This window comes from Thermobia domestica, chromosome 3, assembly GCF_964235325.1.
Source record: "Thermobia domestica chromosome 3, izTheDome1.hap1.1, whole genome shotgun sequence".
Taxonomy (NCBI): domain Eukaryota; kingdom Metazoa; phylum Arthropoda; class Insecta; order Zygentoma; family Lepismatidae; genus Thermobia; species Thermobia domestica.
Genome location: NC_137456.1, coordinates 233,557,002 through 233,575,281, shown reverse-complemented (window position 1 = coordinate 233,575,281; position 18,280 = coordinate 233,557,002). Strand labels below are relative to the sequence as shown.

Sequence of the window (18,280 nt, the reverse complement as noted above, 5' to 3'; positions counted from 1 at the left end):
GTGTGTGACCGTGAACTGTCTGAAGTATTACAGATCGCTGCAGTGATCTAATTATTCTGCGTAGTTCCGTTTGCGGAATGTAGTTAATATAATAAAGCACTATAAAAACGAATGGACGCTTCATGTAGCTTTAAATCACCAAACTCTTTATTTCGTGAAGTTGCTTTCAAATTGAATTCACACTGCCATCTGGTCAATGACAAGGAAGTTTGCATTCGCTAATGTTAAGGATGTGTGTTCCTAATGTGATAACCACAAATGAAAGAATTCCACAACTTAGCTATTTTCAAAGCGATAGACTCTTAAAAATCCAATGTATTTTTACTTTGTAGTTTAGTTCAACAGTATTTTACAAAATGAGATCTCATTCGTTGTAAACCAAATAGGTTTATGAATCTAATATTTGTAAATAAATATTTTTGTTTACTACCTCATTTCAGTACTCAGCAATAAGGGTGTCCCACTCGAAGGCAGCCCCGGATTTTTTTTCTTTCGTTTTTATAGTACAAGAAGAAATGAACCGGTATGTATAATATAAGAAATGAAGATCTCGATGCAAGAAGGGTCAGCTCCAATTTACATTTGTTCAGGATTGATAAAAAATATTGATGAAAATCAACTTATTGTATTTTTGCGTCGGTGTAATCTTTCTATAAAGAAAGACGCTGTTATAGGAGTAAAACCTTTCTGTACAAAAAGATTACAGACGCGAGAATACAATAAGTTTATTTTTGACAATATTTTATTTCAATCCTGAACAAATTTAAAATTGTGCCCAATTCCTTTCTTGCACGGAGGCCTTCGAATGAAATAAAATGAGGTTGCCACAAGAGGCACTGGGAATGTTCTCGCTGAGTCCAAACCCAACTGTACACAACGTTGCACGTTTCCGAAAGTGTCTGCTAGAACCACTGGCGCCACCATTTGAATCTCACGCCAAATATCCCTTGGACCCTCTTGTTGGTAATAATAGTGTGTATGTGCTCTGATTATCTAATTGAATGTATCCCAACCTTGTTCACCTGGCGGCCCCCTTCGTACTCCCTGGATATTTCACATTTCACGCCCCCTTTCGTTGCCGCTCGTTGGTCTTGATCTCTTGCGATTTCAGATGTAGCATTGAGTTCTCAAATCTTCAATAATAATAATAATAATAATAATAATAATAATAATAATAATAATAATAATAATAATAATAATAATAATAATAATAATAATAATATTATTATTATTATTATTATTATTATTATTATTATTATTATTATTATTATTATTATTATTATTATTATTATTATTATTATTATTTCCAGCAAAACTTTTGTATGGCATTGTAGCAGTGTTACTTTATTTATTTTACCAGCTTTGTACGAGAGTAATCCGGAAAGTAAGGTCTCAAAGTGCTGGGGATACGGAAACTGTTGTGTTCGTTGTCTCCTTCCCTCCAAAACAAGTCTGCGCGCTGGGATGCTCAGTTGTGGCTTGGCAGCCTTTTATAATGAAGCTCCTGCTTGGTGCTACCGCCCAGTGCGAAGTTTTCGCAGTTATTCGGTTTCTCAAAAATGGGAAACCGGTTGAAATTCATCGCCAATTGGTGGAAGTGTATGGCTAGTTATATGGATGTCAAAAACGTCCGCAAGTGGTAGAGTTTGCAGGAAAAAAAAAAAAAAAACGGAAGACCGTCAATTTCCGACGAGACAGTCGTGAAAGTTGAGCAAACTATGCGTGAAAAATCGGCGGATTCTCGTGATGATCTCAGCATTTTGGCTCCTGAGATTTCCCTAAGCACCATTCATAGGATTTTTACGTAATAATAATTAACTGTAACGGGATGAAAGATGAGGTTCAACGCATGATATTGGCATTAAAAAAAATGCCATAGTATCTACAAAAATGCATCGTTCCAAATGATAATTATGTAGAAAAATAAGTAAATGTACAAACTTTAAAAGATGTAAACATTTAAAATAAACTTTATTTTGGATATTATTCTCATATTTAATGAAACCACAGTTCTTATTATACTCAACGGTTGTTTTGTATTTATATGGTGTTAACGCCTATATGTTACAACATTAGTAATATTGTAATTACGAGTGTAGTTTATATCTGTCGATAGCTTGCGCCCGGTTGTTGAATCTTCATACCTCTCTCTCCCCCCAGTGTAGGACACCTGTTATTATATAGCTTGTATTTCATGCCTGTTAGTGGTAGTTGGCATATAGAGAACTTTCCTTCCGCGTAAAGGAATGCATGTTACCATTAGGAGGCGACAACAATAATAACTATCTCACTTTATGGCTTATGGAACCCGGAGGCTCAATGCGGCGTTCATAAAATCTCTCCACTGACTTCTAACCTTAGCCAGCTGAATCCAGTTTCTACTTTGTATTCCTATCTCTGCGAGATCCATCTTAATATCATCCTCCCATCTTAATATTGTCTGCGCCTGGGTCTCCCTAATGGTCGTTTTCCGATTGGTCTTCCACTCAAGGCTTTAAAAGCGTTTCTACTTTCTTCCATCCTAGCTACATGACCTGCCCACCTAAGCCTCCTAGACTTGATGACCCTAACAATGTTTGGTAAACCGTATAAATTATGTAGTTCCTCGTTATGAAGTTTCCGTCATTCCCCATTCCCGTTCCTCTTGGATCCGAATATTCGTCTCATGATCTTGTTCTCAAATACTTTCAGTCTATGTTATTCTTTCAGAGTAAGCGACCATATTTCGCAACCATATAGAACAACAGGCACGATTATCGTTTTACATATCTTAAGCTTCAAATTCCTCGAGAGAATTCGCGACAAGAGATTATGAACTGAATAATAAGACGAATTCCCTGCTTTTAGTCGACATTTAATTTCTTCGTGAATATGATTTTCGTATGTTAATATTGATCCTAGATATTTGAAAGTATCCACTCTATCAAAAGTATTATTTAATATTTTAACGCATCCATAATTTGCCGTATTACGGTCCCGACTCACTTCAACGTATTTAGTTTTATCATTATTTACTTCTAAACCCATGTCCCTGCAAGCGTTTAATAAGATATCTGCATTTCTTTCTATTGTTCTCCTATCATCCCCTATTAAATTAACATCATCAGCATATGCCATAACATGGTGAATACCGTTCAACTCTAGGCCCTGGTTACTATCTTTGATTTTCCTTATAACGTATTCCAGAACAAAGTTGAATAATAATGGCGAGAACGCATCTCCTTGTTTCAGACCGTTTTCGACGTGAAAGCTCGTGGACAAAAGTTTTCCTACCCAGACTTTACTTTGGGATTCATTTAAACATGTCTTAATTAATCTAATTAGCTTTCTCGGTATTCCAAGTTCTGTAAGAACGTTGTATAATGTTTCTTTCCTAACCGAGTCATAAGCCTTTCTAAAATCAATAAATAGTTGATGTACCGGGGTATTGTATTCCCACTTCTTTTCGAGTATTTGGCGAATGGTAAATATTTGGTCGATAGTTGATCGATTTCGTGTAAATCCGCACTGATAATCTCCAGTAATTCCATCTGCGTATGGGGTCAATCTTGCTAATAGAATACTTGAAAGGATTTTATAGGATGTTGACAGAAGAGAAATGCCTCGATAATTATTACAGTCAGTTTTGTCGCCTTTCTTGTGAATTGGAACAATGATTGATTCTTTCTACTCTTGTGGCAGTTCCAGATAAGAATAATGAATTTGTGGATCTTGTTCCACAATTTTTCGCTTCCAGCTAAAATTAACTCAGCCGGAATTTCATCTACACCCGGAGATTTGAGTTTCTTTAATTTCATTATAGTGGTTTCTGTTTCTATTCGGTTAGGTTCTGGAATATACGGCTCTGCAGTGTGTATCTCCTTTTCTCAACATAAATTAGTTTTTGGCTGCGTGTTCAGGAAATCGTCAAAGAAATCTTTCCATCTATTTAAAATGCTATCCGTATCAGTGAGAACTGTTCCGTCAGCTTTCTTTAATATATAAGCACGATATTGATAGCCTTTCTTAAATTCGTTGATCCCCTTATACATGTCTCGAATGTTTTTATTTTTACTATTATCTTCTAGTTCCTTAATTTTAGCTTTCAAAAACTCGCGTTTCTTTGTTCTAAAAGTTTTGGTAGTTTCCCGGCTGATGTCTACGAAATTTTGTGTAGTTATTTCATTCGGATTTTGTACGCAACGTTATTTTTCCTGTTTTCTCTTCTCTGCTAGTTTAACGCATTCCTGCTCCAACGATGGTTTGTTCCTTAAGGGGGGGGGGTATTTCCACGTGTCCCAATTTTTCTTTTGCTGAAATTTTAATACTATCTCTAATTTCAATCCAAGTGTCCTCAACACTAGTGCACTCCAAATCTTCTAAAGCCGAGAATTTATTGGAAACTTCAATCTTCTATTCCTCTCTTACCTGGCTCTCATCTAATTTCTTTAAATTAAATATCTCCGTTTTCGGACATTGAATATTTCTTTTATTCAACGATAATCTCTCTCTTATTATCGCTGCTACCAGGTAGTGATCAGTGTCGCAATCAGCCCCTCTAAACGACCGGACTTCAATTATGCTAGATTGCCTTCTATCTACTAAAACGTGATCAATTTTATTGTGTTTTTCCGTCTGGTGAGGTCCATATGTATTTATGAACGTCGCGATGTGGGAATTTTGTACTCTTCACGATTAGGTTTTTGGACGTTTCAAAGTTCACGAGTCTAACACCGTTGTCATTGCTTTCCTTATGCAGACTTTCGTTCCCTATAATCGATTTAAAAATATCCTCTCGCCCTACCTTCGCATAGAAATCCCCTAATAGAATTTTCATATGGTATAGCGGGAGTTGGTCAAATATCCGTTCTACTTCGTAAAAACTTGGTCAAATATCCGTTCTACTTCTTCGTAAAAACTGTCTTTTTTATCGTCATCCTTATCTTCTGTTGGGGCATGTACATTTAAAACAATAATATCATACCACCGACCCTTAAGAGTAATAAAAGAAAGTCAGTCAGTAATAAATTGAACCCGCTTAATTGCTGGTAATATTCGTTTGTGAACGAAAAACCCTGTTCTTAATTGGTGGTTTTTATTTTCTTCCCCGTAAAAAAACGTAAAATTTCTGTAATTAACAGATTTATTTCCTTCCCACCTAACTTCCTGAACTCCTACTAGGTCCATCTTGTATTTCTATAACTCACTCGTTACGGATTTTAACACGCCTGCCCTATAAAGACTTCTAATATTCCATGTTCTAAATCTCATGTCCGTTTTCTTTTGCTGAGTTCAGGTCGTGCCAAGTTATCAGTCCTTTTCCGAGGCTTTTGTGAATGTTTCTGAACAATTTTTTAAGGATTAGGTTGTTAGCCTTACCCAAACCCCAAGCTGGAGGACCACTCCTAATCGTCTGTCCGTGATTGCTTAGTCAGTATATTCGCAGTTAACTCCTATATCTAGAGGCCTTCTCCTCGATCCGCAACCTGAGGATGCGGCATGCCGTGGTGACAGGAACCCATGTTACACGGGACAATAATAATATATACAATATATTTTAGTAGCATATGTATATTATTTTTACATATTGTAAAATTCTGTATTTTAAGGTACAGCTAAAAGATGGCATAGGCTAATTTTGACTTTCCCCAATCACCTTTTATTTAGAAGTTTCTTCTTATATATACATGATAATAAATATTATAGATAAAATGCAGGTTCCTCTTAGATATCTTGGTGGCTTGGTGAATTTGTAGGAGTCTAATGACCAGGCGTCGTAGGGTACAGGAACCAAGGCTCTTGCGGTCAAGGTGTAGGTAGATACCAGAGATGGCGTGGGTCAATGAAAACTTGACCCACAACCTACTGATCCATGACCCACGTGACCCACGACCCAATGGACTTTCGACCTACTCTGACTCACCAAAACCCATCTTTATCAAACCATCCATGTCCTCCTCTCCTCTCTACTAAGGAATTTACACTTGTTAAAACAAAGCTGTGAAATCATCACTATTCGGGGTTTGAATTTCTATTTTCAATCGCTTAAGCACTGGTCGGTTACCATCCCGGTGGATCTGACCTTTACTATATAAAATGGTAAAGTGATTGTCATGGGCCATATTACGATGAAATTCAACTTAATTATCATATATAATTATTCTCTTGTTGAATTACAGATACTTTTCAGCGGAAAATAGGATGTTTGAAAGTCCCAAATCAAGGTAAAGTAGGCAAACATAGAGGGGAAGGGGGAGTGTAAAATTCTACTGTGTCCCAAAAGCCAATAGTAAGTCCTATTGCTGTTATTACAATTACAAATATCAGTATCCAAAATTGCGTGAAGTTCTTTTTTTTCACTTTGATATACTTATCTCAGGTAAATAAATAGAAAGAAATGAAAAAGAAGAATGGAGGCCTTGATGGTAAAACGTAGACAATTCACCAGTATTCAGATGATGCATAGTAGTGGGTCGTAGGGGTCACGTCCTGTTGACCCACGACCCACTGATCTACTCACAAATCGACTCGATCCACTGACCCACTCCATCTCTGGTAGGTGCCTATCAGAAACCAGGCGTCCTGAGGAGTGGTGAGGTATTTGCAGAGACCAGGCAGGCGTCCTAGCAAACGGAACTCTTAGAGACCAGACGTCCTAGAGTGGTAAGAATAAAGGAGCTCTCAGAGACCAGGCGTCCTAGAGTGGAGGTAATGATCAGTCGGTGGAGATTGATGCCTTCTGCGGTATTCTGGCTCCTTTTACCCAGAAATGTTGCTGATATGATTAATCTTCGTCACTTCACGTTCGTTGACGATGATTGACGATGTCTTCGTGGTTGCATCTGATGTTTGTGTGTTGGGAGCACGTGTAGAACTATGCAATATACATTACATAAATTAATAATCTCTTCAAGCAGAATAAAATCTATCAGATATTATTGACAACGAACGCTATACTTTTGCCATAAACTTCGATTTTCTTGGAAACTACGAATCAGTACTTGCTTGAGATTCATTTTATTCAACACAATGTCGTCTGTCGATGGATATATGTCTCATCTTCGCACAGTAATATACTATAATAATTAAACAAAATTCAAGATATAACCAAGAGTTTTAAACTTTACTAGCCACACCATGTACTGCCGTTTCTAGTGTCATAATACAGAGTTTAAGGAGAGTATATTTGGGTAATAGGCGCACTCAGTAAGTGGTGGTATTCTCGTACAACGCCAGTTTTTAGGTTTTCAAAGAAATTTGTGTTTCTCCATTTTCTCAAACTATGCAAGAGCTTTTACACTTAATCATATAACTTTCTTCAGTTCAATAAGATTTATTGAATTGTCTTGTCTTTGGGCATTTTTTCCTCGCTAAACGCTCATAAAATTGTAAATAGAATTTTGAAGATGAAATAAAACGAAATGCTTAACATTGCTTGTAGACAGGCAACTGAATAATAATGTAACAAATCATCAGGATCAACTCAAGGTATTTTGACTATACGACGAATATTTCGGCGCTCTCTATCCTCCCTCACATCAGTATTGCGAGTCTGATTTAGTTACATTAATCTTTTCGGTTTGAGTAAAAAGCCTTTAGTTAAGCAAAAAGTGCCCTCCTGACCAAAACATAAGTTAGTCATTTTAATTTCAAGTACGTGGTGAAGCTTGCTACCATATAGGTAGCTTGCTTTAATGCGTTTGCATGGCTTGTTACCTATTAATATTACATACTCCGCAAAGAAATAAAAAGAAGAATGCTACGTCGCCCCTAAAATTTACCACCTTAAGCGACTACCTAGTTCGCTTGCATGGACGAGCTGGCAGTGCAAATGGAGGCACGAGGAAGGTGGAAGAGAAAGAGTGATGACCCCGAAAAAACCCAATAACACAATATTAATCACGAATTGTTTGGCATAGCATTGGACCAGGTCATCTTACAGAAGAGATGTGTATTTATCATCAAGTGCTGCACTGTTCATCGAATAGTTTTGTCATGAATAAGTAATTCAATCTGAGACTCATTCTGCTTATTATTACCATATTATAATGTGGCTTGGCGTTGTAACCTCAACGGGCTAAGTTTTCTTTAAGAATTTATTTACGCCCTATATATACGAGCAATTGAACAATCACATTCGTGCAAATAGGTCATTTTTCATATTAGCTACAACATGTAGATAAAAGTATTTAAGTTTAAAGAATGTATGCTGTGCGTGACAAAGCATCATCATACCCACGAAGGAATGTGATTGATCAGACACTCATTCATAACTTCGAACGAAACTACGTAATTGCATGCACCTACAAATCTATTTGTACGTATATTTTCGGGATAGTAATTAATAGTAGTAAACAGACAGTATCATTGAAGACTATATAAAAAGGCTTGACTTACAATTTTTTGAGATTTATAATAAAGTATACTTCTTTTCGTGTGTGCATGTGTAAGACCTTGATGCAAATTATGAAATCAACTCTTTTTTATTATTATTTTTGAAAGTTATTATTGTTATAATAACGTTTATATTAGTTAGCGCAATAGGATAACACGTTCGGACATAAATAGTTGTAACTTGCCTAGCATCTATATTAGCGTAATAAAACTTCAACAGATAAGGTATGTACGAGGTAAGAAAACACAATTTTTACTTTCGAGCGACGATAGAAGAGAAGGGAGTATGGTGATTGTGAAAAAATTTAATTCGAGATTTCAAAAGATTTACATATTTTATGACCCTTATATTCAGCCCTGTATTTAGGTAAGTGCTATTCTGTGCTCGAGCACAGAGCGGCAGAATTCAGGGGGCGGCAAATATTTTTTTAAATGAAATTAAATCTTTAAGTTTTACGTCCTACAGTTAAAAGAAATGGGTGATGATGATGAATGAAGTGATGGAATGAAGAAACTGGAAGGAAATGGGAGAACCCCGAGAAAATCCAAGTACACGGTGTTTGTCCACCACAAAGCTCACTTGGCGTAAGCTGGGGTCGAACCAAGGACTATGTACCAGAGGTGAATGCTCTACCATTGAGCTACCGCGCCGCGCAGGATTTTTTAAAAAAGATTCTCAATAAAGTAATATTTAAAGCCAGCAACCCGCAGAGTCCCGCACAATCGCGAGAAAATATGTTAATGTGTTTAATTCCCTCTAATTATAGTAGTTACCAATTAGTTAGCTTGTCTGATTATTTTAAAAAATCATATTCTCCCACCCCACCCCAAAGGGTGAGGATGAACTTGAAAATCATGAAAACTGATACCATTAAAATCTGTCGTTTTCGATTACTTTTAAAACCTCGCCTCTCCCTGGGGAATAGGGAGGTCGAAAAAATCGGAAGTTTGAGGACCCCTTTGCGGTAGTGCGGAAAAGTTGTGCCTGCATGTGTTACCCCTGCAAAATTTCAGAAACTTAGGATAATATCTTCTGTATAGGCAAGGTCTCTGAAGTTTCGAAAATTTGGTAAAAAAATTAGGAAAATCTAAAATTTTGTAAATTTTCAATAGAATCGCAGACCACATTGGTGTAGGACTTAAAAGTTGTACCTACATGTAGGTATTATCTCTGCTAAATTTCAAAATCCTAGAATTATATCTTATGTTCTGGCAAGGGGTGCAAAATTTTGAAAATTCGTTGAAAAATTCACAATATTTATTTTCTTATTTTTTTAATACTATACATTTATCACAGGATCTTTAGTGTAGTAACGAAAAGTTGCGTTTACATATATTTAACAACTATAAAAAGTTCAGAACTCTGAAATAATAAAGGAACAGGCATTTCTGACCGATCAAAGAACAAAGCGACTAATATGTATCGGCCCGGTCGATGTGCTAGAAACAAGGAAAATTCAAAAGCGTCTCAATAGAAAGTCAAATGGTCCTCTTTGTAATTCTGAAAGTAATGCCTCAATCAGCTCGTTTCATGGCTCATCGTTATCGGACCAGGATATGCAGTTCACAACAACAAATTCAACATCCTCAGAGGAAGAATACGCAAACAAAATGGAGGTGGATGTCCGTACAAGTGCACGTTCTTTGCCTCGAACAGCGTCGTCCCAAACGCTACTGAAGCTTACACATACCGCCATATTAAGTCAAAGATTCGGGGTATGACTTCAAGCCATTGCCGCAATAGGCCTAATCAGCACATCGGATACAACGTTAGTGGTTGACAAGAGCAATATATCAAGAGAAAGATCTCGAACTATAAAAGAACTAAGAAGTGAGAGTTTGGAAAATGCATGTGGTCCTATTTTAGATCTTCACTTTAATGGTCCACACATTGTCAAAACAAAAGCTTGGCGAGAAGTACTTAAGAGAACATTAATAGAAGAACATTATTCTCTTGTGAAGAACCTCTTTCTACGTTAGACACGTTACATCTACCTCTAGATCCAGTCTGGACACTTCTGAAAATATTATCAACTATATCACAACAGAGGTTCTTGGAGGTCTCAACAGCGTTATTGTGCTTGGTTGTGATGGAACACCGGTGAATACAGGAGTCTATAATGGAGTGTTGCGCCGCCTTGAATTGAAACCTGTTCAATGGGCTGTTTGCCTCCTTCATTTTAATGAATTATCCCTACGTCACTTGTTCCAGTTCCTTTATGGCCCCACTTCTGGTCCTTCCTCTTACTCGACAGCATTGGAAAGTCTTCCATTAGTACATATGAGCCAATTGAATCGGTGAGTTGAAAAAGGTACACATTCCAAAAATATAAACTTTCGGAAAACTAAGAAAAACTGTTTTGTGAGAAAACTAATTGTTCTACCAAAACATATACTATTGTCAATTTGTGTCGTTTAGTGTAGCAAACCTATTGCACATGGTACCTGTACATATTTTATATATATATACCATATAATTGTGTAAAGATGTTTAGGAATATGTTCCTTTTTCAACTCAATGTTTTTAAATGCACAAAACTTTATCCCAATTAGTGGATTATGTTAAACAGGTTTCAGAAATAAGTGAGTAATATTATTCAATCTTTGTATAAAGGCAAACAAATGTATTTCAAAACTGTTAGCTACACATATTCACAAAAATAACAATGTTTTCCGAATCAAACGATGGTCATTGTTGAATTTTTCAGAGTAGACAATCGTCAATCATCTTGATCTAGCGGATCAGCAGCTGAAAAACAAAAGCCTTGATCGAAAAACATTATAAAAACATGTTCCCTTTAAGTTGACCGTCATTAGTAACTTTTTTATGTGATTAAAACACACCGAGCTGCGAGAAAGTGCTGAGATAATAATATTAAAACAATTTATTTTACTTTGCCATTGCAAATCAGTTAAATTCTTCAAGTCAGGAAATTTTTCTATGAAAAGTTCATGCATTTTTGCCACATTAGGCTGAGCATCGAAATATATGACTGATGTAGACGTATAATGTGCAACATATTTATGAAATTAATCAATATGTTCATGTATTTTAACTAGATGTGAGGCTGAAATGGCATTAGAACCGTGTTCGTGTTTACCTCTCATGTCAATAGGGAATTTCCAAGAAGCCAAAATCTTTGTCAACCTAATAACAGCTTTGTGTGACACCGCATGAAGAATTATGTACGCATTACGACATACTTCAACTCTGCTCGTCCCTTTCATGGCAAATCACTTAAAAGAGGACTCGTATTGCTTTGGGTTTTTATTTGATGATCTGAGCAACCTTATGCCTCTTAATTAGGCTCACTAATAATGTGTCCTGCTCGTTCTTAGGTCTGCCACTATATAGTGTTTTAATAATGTTTTGCTTTTCCTCAATATAAACTATCCATGCATTTTCTCACAGGTAGGGCCGATTGTTTTGGCTGGAACAAGAACGCCTGCTGAAGTTACAAACTCCCCACCTCGACGCCTTGCTAACTTTTCCATCTTCCGTACACACGGCTTGGTTCACCACTGTCACTGTCTGTTTCGGACATTGTTATTAGGTTAAAGCAAAGAAACACTAATTAACTTCACCACACTACTTTTCGCAATGATCTTCACTTTCCACTTTAAACATAACCAACATGACCTTAAACAACAGCTCACTTGTTGTCATAACACATAACTGAGCACTAGCGCTGTGGCGGGTGCCGCCGGCACTAGCGCGGCTGAGTTGAAGAAGGGATATATTCCTGGAATATGTTCCTTCTTCAACTCAGTCGCATCTACATATTTTTGGCAAGATCATTTGCAATAGTGAAATATGTTTCTTTTTCTGCTCTATGGATGTAGATACGTACAAAGAAAAAATCGGCTATCTCAGTTTAATTTGCGATATTTTTGGAATATGTACCTTTTTCAACTCACCCATTCAATTGATTGTGCCTTGCCTTCAATTGAACCATCCATTCCTAGCAAGGATCAAAAATATCTGATGGATATTGTTCTTGCCATTTCCTCAGAAATTTGTCCAGCAGATTTAGCCAAACGCGATCCAGGGCGACCCAACGCGTCTCGCTGGTTGACAACAGCGAACAGGATCTTACGGCTGTATGTTTCTACAACGAAGCCTTCGGCCAGCCTAAACACCATAGTAGAGTTGAGTTCATTATGAGTGTATGTTCCATTCTGGTTCCGTATCAAAATTCAACATTCAATTAAGAATGGAGCTCGACACGTACACCAATTCATTGTAACCTCTAGATGTTTGGACAAAACTGACCTCGGCGTAATCGACAATGTGATTTCACGAAATGTTTTCGTCGCATCTCCAGAAAACATTATGATTGCGATGCTAACAGACGAAAGAGCACATGTTCGAAGAGTTACAAAAGCAAGAACCAGAGAAGTTGAAGCAACAGGTGAAGCTGTGTTCGCAAATTAAACATTCCTAAAATAAATTTTGAAGCTAAGGACTACATTTACATGATCAACTGGCAGACAACTCAAGTGACCGCACCACCAGTCTTGAATAACAAAACATCCTAGTATCTGCAAACTATGCTGCAACTGAATGATCATTCGCTGAGTTCCCATGCCACACCCAAGCTATGGAAAGAACTGTACAACTAGTTACGGAGGCCACCATGAAAGTTTTCGGTCATGGAAACCGTGAAGATTTCATTCGGACTACCTTGAAAGCCAGAAAAAGTATGTCATCATTCAGATTCAAGGGTCAGTATAATATGTGAATTGTGAAACCTTCGCGAAAAATTTTCACAAACTTCAAATTGAAAGTCGATAAATTTTATAAGGTATTAGTTTATTTTTCTGTTTGTTAAAACATAAACATTAATACTCGAATCTGTCAGGTATTTGTGTGAATGAAACATTTTAAGCCGAATAACTGTGTAGTTCTAAAATGTTGCTGCTTTACTTGAAACATATGAGTAATTGTGATTGAAAGAATATGGTTCAAGCACTAGTAAGAAAAAATATAGAAGTTCAGGCCAACTGCCAGAAGAGAAAGATTTATCCCAGGGTTCTGAAACATTTTATGGTAGTTAAATATATGTAAACGCAACTTTTCGTTACTACCATGAACGATTCTCTGATAAATGTATAGTATTAAAAAAAATAAAAACAAACAAACAAATATTGCGAATTTTTCAACGAATTTTCAAAATTTTGCACCCCCTGCCAGAACATGTTATGATTCTAGGGTTTTGAAATTTCGCACAGGTAATACCTATACGTAGATATAACTTTTCCGCAATACCGCGAAAGGGCCTACGATTCTATTGAAAATTGACAAAATTTCAAATTTTTCCTTTTACCAAATTTTCGAAAGTTCGTAGGCCTTGCCAGAACAGAAGATATCCTAAGTTTCTAAAATTTTGCAGGGGTAATACTTACATGCAGGCACAACTTTTTCGCCCTACCGCAAAGGGATCCCCAAACTTTCGATTTTTTCGACCCCTTTCCTACTGGGGAATGGAGTATGAGCTTGAAGTTGAGTTGGTTTAAAACTATCACTATTCATCTCAGCAAACCCAAAAACTATGAATTCAACTCTAATATTGGTCATTTTCGGAAGGGGGAGAAAGGGCGGCAAATTTTGTGCGGGGCGGCAAATTATTTAGAGCACAGGGGCGCACAATATATAAATACGGGCCTGCTTATAAAAGTGATGTAAGGGCTATCTCGGATCCGCCATTTTGAATTTTACACTTTCAGTATCTGATTCATACATATCGACGTCGAATATATCTATATACCCAATTTCAGATTCATAGCTTGTTTTTTGTAATTTGTGTCCGCCATGTTGGATTCGCCATTTTGATTTCTAAACTTTTGATGTCAGACTCGTATTCAGCTACCTTTTAAACCTAGATACATATACCGCATCGAAACAATTACATTATAACTTACTATTTCGTCCACGTTTTCTGGTGTTTCGGAGCCTGTCTTGTTCGGATCTTCAAAGGGTCGCTACACCCCCTACAGGCCCCGTTCAAGCGAGATATTTCGTATGTGATGTGTACTCTGTGTGCCCTTTCCGGCGATATATAACATGCGCAGATCCCCGCGTACCACTTCATCTACTTCCCTTGTAAGTCTGTCACCAAATTGTTGTCTCTAATACTGCAGAATCTTTGGCAAGTGCTTCCAAAACACTGCGTGTTGTGTTAAACTGTGAAACACCAGCTTTTCTTAACGTATTATTTCTCTAAGATCTAACTTCATATTATCCTCCTATCTTCTTAGACTATCCATTTTTCCCCATAGTTTTCAGCACTCATATGGTGTATATGAAATGTGACCCATGGTGTTGTATCCGCATATATTAGTATTTTTACGTTATTTTTTAACTGACTTTTGTTGTCCTGTCTCCGTTAACAGAAATAAATCTAGCACTTCAGGCAAGATATCCAGTGTATATTTTTTGTCTTTGTCATTCTGATGTATTCATTCACACGCGAAATTCCAGGTTATCTCTATTCATACGTGAATTGGGAACTAATGTGATGAGATGAAGTTCACGTATAAATGTACGTTTTGGTCTGTAAAGTCTGTAATCCCTGAAGATAATGCAGAAACTTCAAAATTACGTATATACATATATAAAAAACAAAACTTATATTTGTCTTGCATGCACACACACACACATGTGAGTATGTGTGTTGGCGTTTCGGAGTATGCTACGAAAGATATCGTTAGATACTTGATCCCAGTGGCGTAGCAATAGGGTAGGCATTGTCTACGGGTGCAGGGAGTTTCGGTATATTAGGGGGCGCCTCAGGTTTTTAATAAAACAGAAGCAAATTATACAAATAGAGCGCCAAGTTTTCGCAGTCTTCCTTTCTGAACATGGCAAGAATAAAACTTCCTGCTCACTTCACTCGCAGTTTATTACATTTGCGTATCAAATTATTGACATTACTGTAAACTCATCGAGGTTATAGTACTGTATGACTAAGAAATTAATTCTCTTGCATTAATACGATATCTGTCCTATATTATATGTACTGAGCTTACCAAATTTGAATAAAATTCCCCTGCGTAACGGGCTTTCAACAATAATGACAAATTCTATGACCTATAAGATCTGGATTAAAACGACTTATAAAGTGTTGCAATGATTATGAGGCACAGTACTATTGCCACGTGTCGTACCATAACTACACAGAACCAAGCACAAGCACCAAGGGTCGGACAAACCGGGCAACTGCTCGGCGCGCCAACGTTATGGGGCACTCAAACGAGCACCCCAAAATAAATTTTCGAACGCATTTTCTAATATCACTGTAATAAAACGTTAAGTCTAGGCTAGGACTAGGTGGGGGCAGCAAAAATACACTTTGACCATGAAAATTTTGAGTTTGAATTGGACATCTCTGATCTGATAAAAAAAAAAAAAAAAAAAAAAATCGCATAAGGAAAAGTGAGAAAGAAGCACTTCCGATTTTGTATAGAGTTCGTCATTTAAAAAAAAATGAAAATAGAAAGAATGCTTATAAACAGTTTCACAAAATGTTATGTAAAATCGTAACATATAATATAAATATATTCATTTGAAATACTTTTGGTGATACTGGTTGATACATCACTGTTTATTTACACTACCCCTGCGAAAAAAAGTCCGAATTTTACATGAATATATTTTTAAAGAGGGCATTCTGTCCAGTTTTTTTTTTAAAAGATATATCACAACAATATACAAAGAAAACTATCAATACCGTCCCACTGATATTTTTCGGTTATGGCCGTTTCTGTGCTAACGCATAAGCTATAGATGGTTATGCATGGCGCCTATTTGATGGGTGAGGGGGCGCTAGTAGGAATTTTGCCTACGGGTGCCAAAGGCTATTGTTACACCGCTGCTTGATCCATTGGCGTTAATGGTTGTTAATGTCCGACTGTCTTAGGAGAAGGAAAATAGTGACCTCGTCTGTGTCATGCTTGGTGCTCACTCGTATTGATTTACGAGGTCTGGTTTCAAGTCATCCGGGACAACTCTGCTCTCCACCGTGGGAATCTTATTATTGTGAAATCCAAATAAATGAAAAACAAATATATATATATCAGTTCGCAAGATATCCTAGGATTACACTGGATAGTGGACTTTCACCATTTCTACCTGTATTTGTTACTTCCTCTCTTTTCAGATGCGAATGTTCAGGTTTGATTATGAAAAATATTAAGTAAACGAGGAGGAAATGAAATTAACAGTAAAAGAGTTTTTTGTACTTCAGGCGCAACTTTTTGTATTTTTCTTTATTTTGTTACCAACTCGAAGTTGGTTCCTTTTGAGTGATGGTTTAAGATGAACAATTAGCATTCAGTTACTTAAGAATGAATATGAAAGAGAGTACAACAACCATTATAGAAGTGCAAATACTTAGTCATATAATAAACCGAAAGTAATTAGTTAATTAAGTATTAATTGCTTCGACTTAGTAAGTTATTTTGAAGAAAGAGAGATTGTTTAGTAATCTTACTAATTAGATTACAGGAGAATTGAATAAACAGTACACTCTGGTATCCATAAAAGATGCGATTTGCCTTGCGTACAAATGTTTTGCAACTATTGTCAGTGGCAAGGAGCACGGTTGGAAAGGCGTTTTAGGAAGAAAACTCTCTTTATAGAAACAATAAAAGTTCTAATGTAATAGTGTCACTTCATTTAATTAAAACATGCTGTTTTGAAGACATTTAGTGGTAACTTTTCATTAAAACTTATCTTCATTTATTATACATGGCATAACACGTGTTAAAGTGACTGAGAAGTAGTAAAAAGACAGCGGTAGGACTCAGGGAAATAGAAATACATTTGAAACCTCTTGTGGCATTTACAGGAATATAAAAGAGCTGTGAAGTGGTATGGATTTATATATAATATTCCAAAGAAAGTTTGTTCTCTTCCGGGTAGGTGACATGCTTTAGGTTGTATACTCGTATCTTCATATGAATAAATTAGAATGCAACTTTCTCGTTGGGAAGTCAGCCCTTCCCCTTGGTTTAGTGGCTATCTGTGATCCTGGGTTCGATTCTCTGTGGGAGAGATTTGAAATTGGAACGCATTGTGCTCTTTGGATTTCACTTCAAACTATAGGTCTACGTTTCATATAACACCTCTTCTGAAAGGGACGCTAAACTCCAATTCAACCGGGGTCCGCGGTAACTCAGTGGTATAGCGTTCACCTATGGTGTATGTGCTTCCTAGTTCGATCCCAGCTCGCGCTAAGTGAGTTTTATAGTGGACAAACACCTTGCGTGGGTTTTCTCGGAGTTCTTCCGCTTCCTCCCACTCTTCATTCCACCATTTCATTCAATTCTGACCATCACCGTCTCCTTGAGCCTAGCCGGCATAACTGTGGGACCTGGGACGTAAAACTTAGATTTCATTTCATTTTTCCAATTCAATCAGCCAACGGCACAGATGGCGAATAACACTTTATGTAAATAAATTTTTGTTCATCGTGTTTTCAACGAAAAAACAATATTTGGAACGTGTAGAACAAATATTTATAGATTTATTTATTTAATTATTGTTTCTGGTGGAACATAGATCAGTAGTAAAGATTCTTCATTTTCTATGCAGGCAAATAATTTAAATTTTTGATTAGTTTTTACCGTAAATATTTAATTCCTTTTTGACTTTAGCACTTTTTTTGTTTTCCTGAGACGAGACTATTTTCTTCGGCTTCCTATAAATTAAAATCAAGAGCTATTGTTTTAGTAAATTATGAGAAATTTTTAGCTTTAACGTCTCATAGTTCCCTCCTCCACATTCTGTTCGATTATATGAGATATTTTAAATTCAAAAAATGAAACTAACACATTATAGTAGTTGAAGAAAAGGATAATGCCTTTAGGAAGTCCACGGATGTAGTATACGATGCGTATGTCAATT

General features: G+C 36.6%; 1 protein-coding gene across 4 annotated transcripts in view; it reads left to right on the top strand.

Annotated features, from left to right (window-relative positions):
• Positions 1-18,280, top strand: part of LOC145680977 (liprin-alpha-2-like) — a 339,480-nt gene that overhangs the window by 61,518 nt on the left and 259,682 nt on the right. The window lies entirely within an intron of this gene.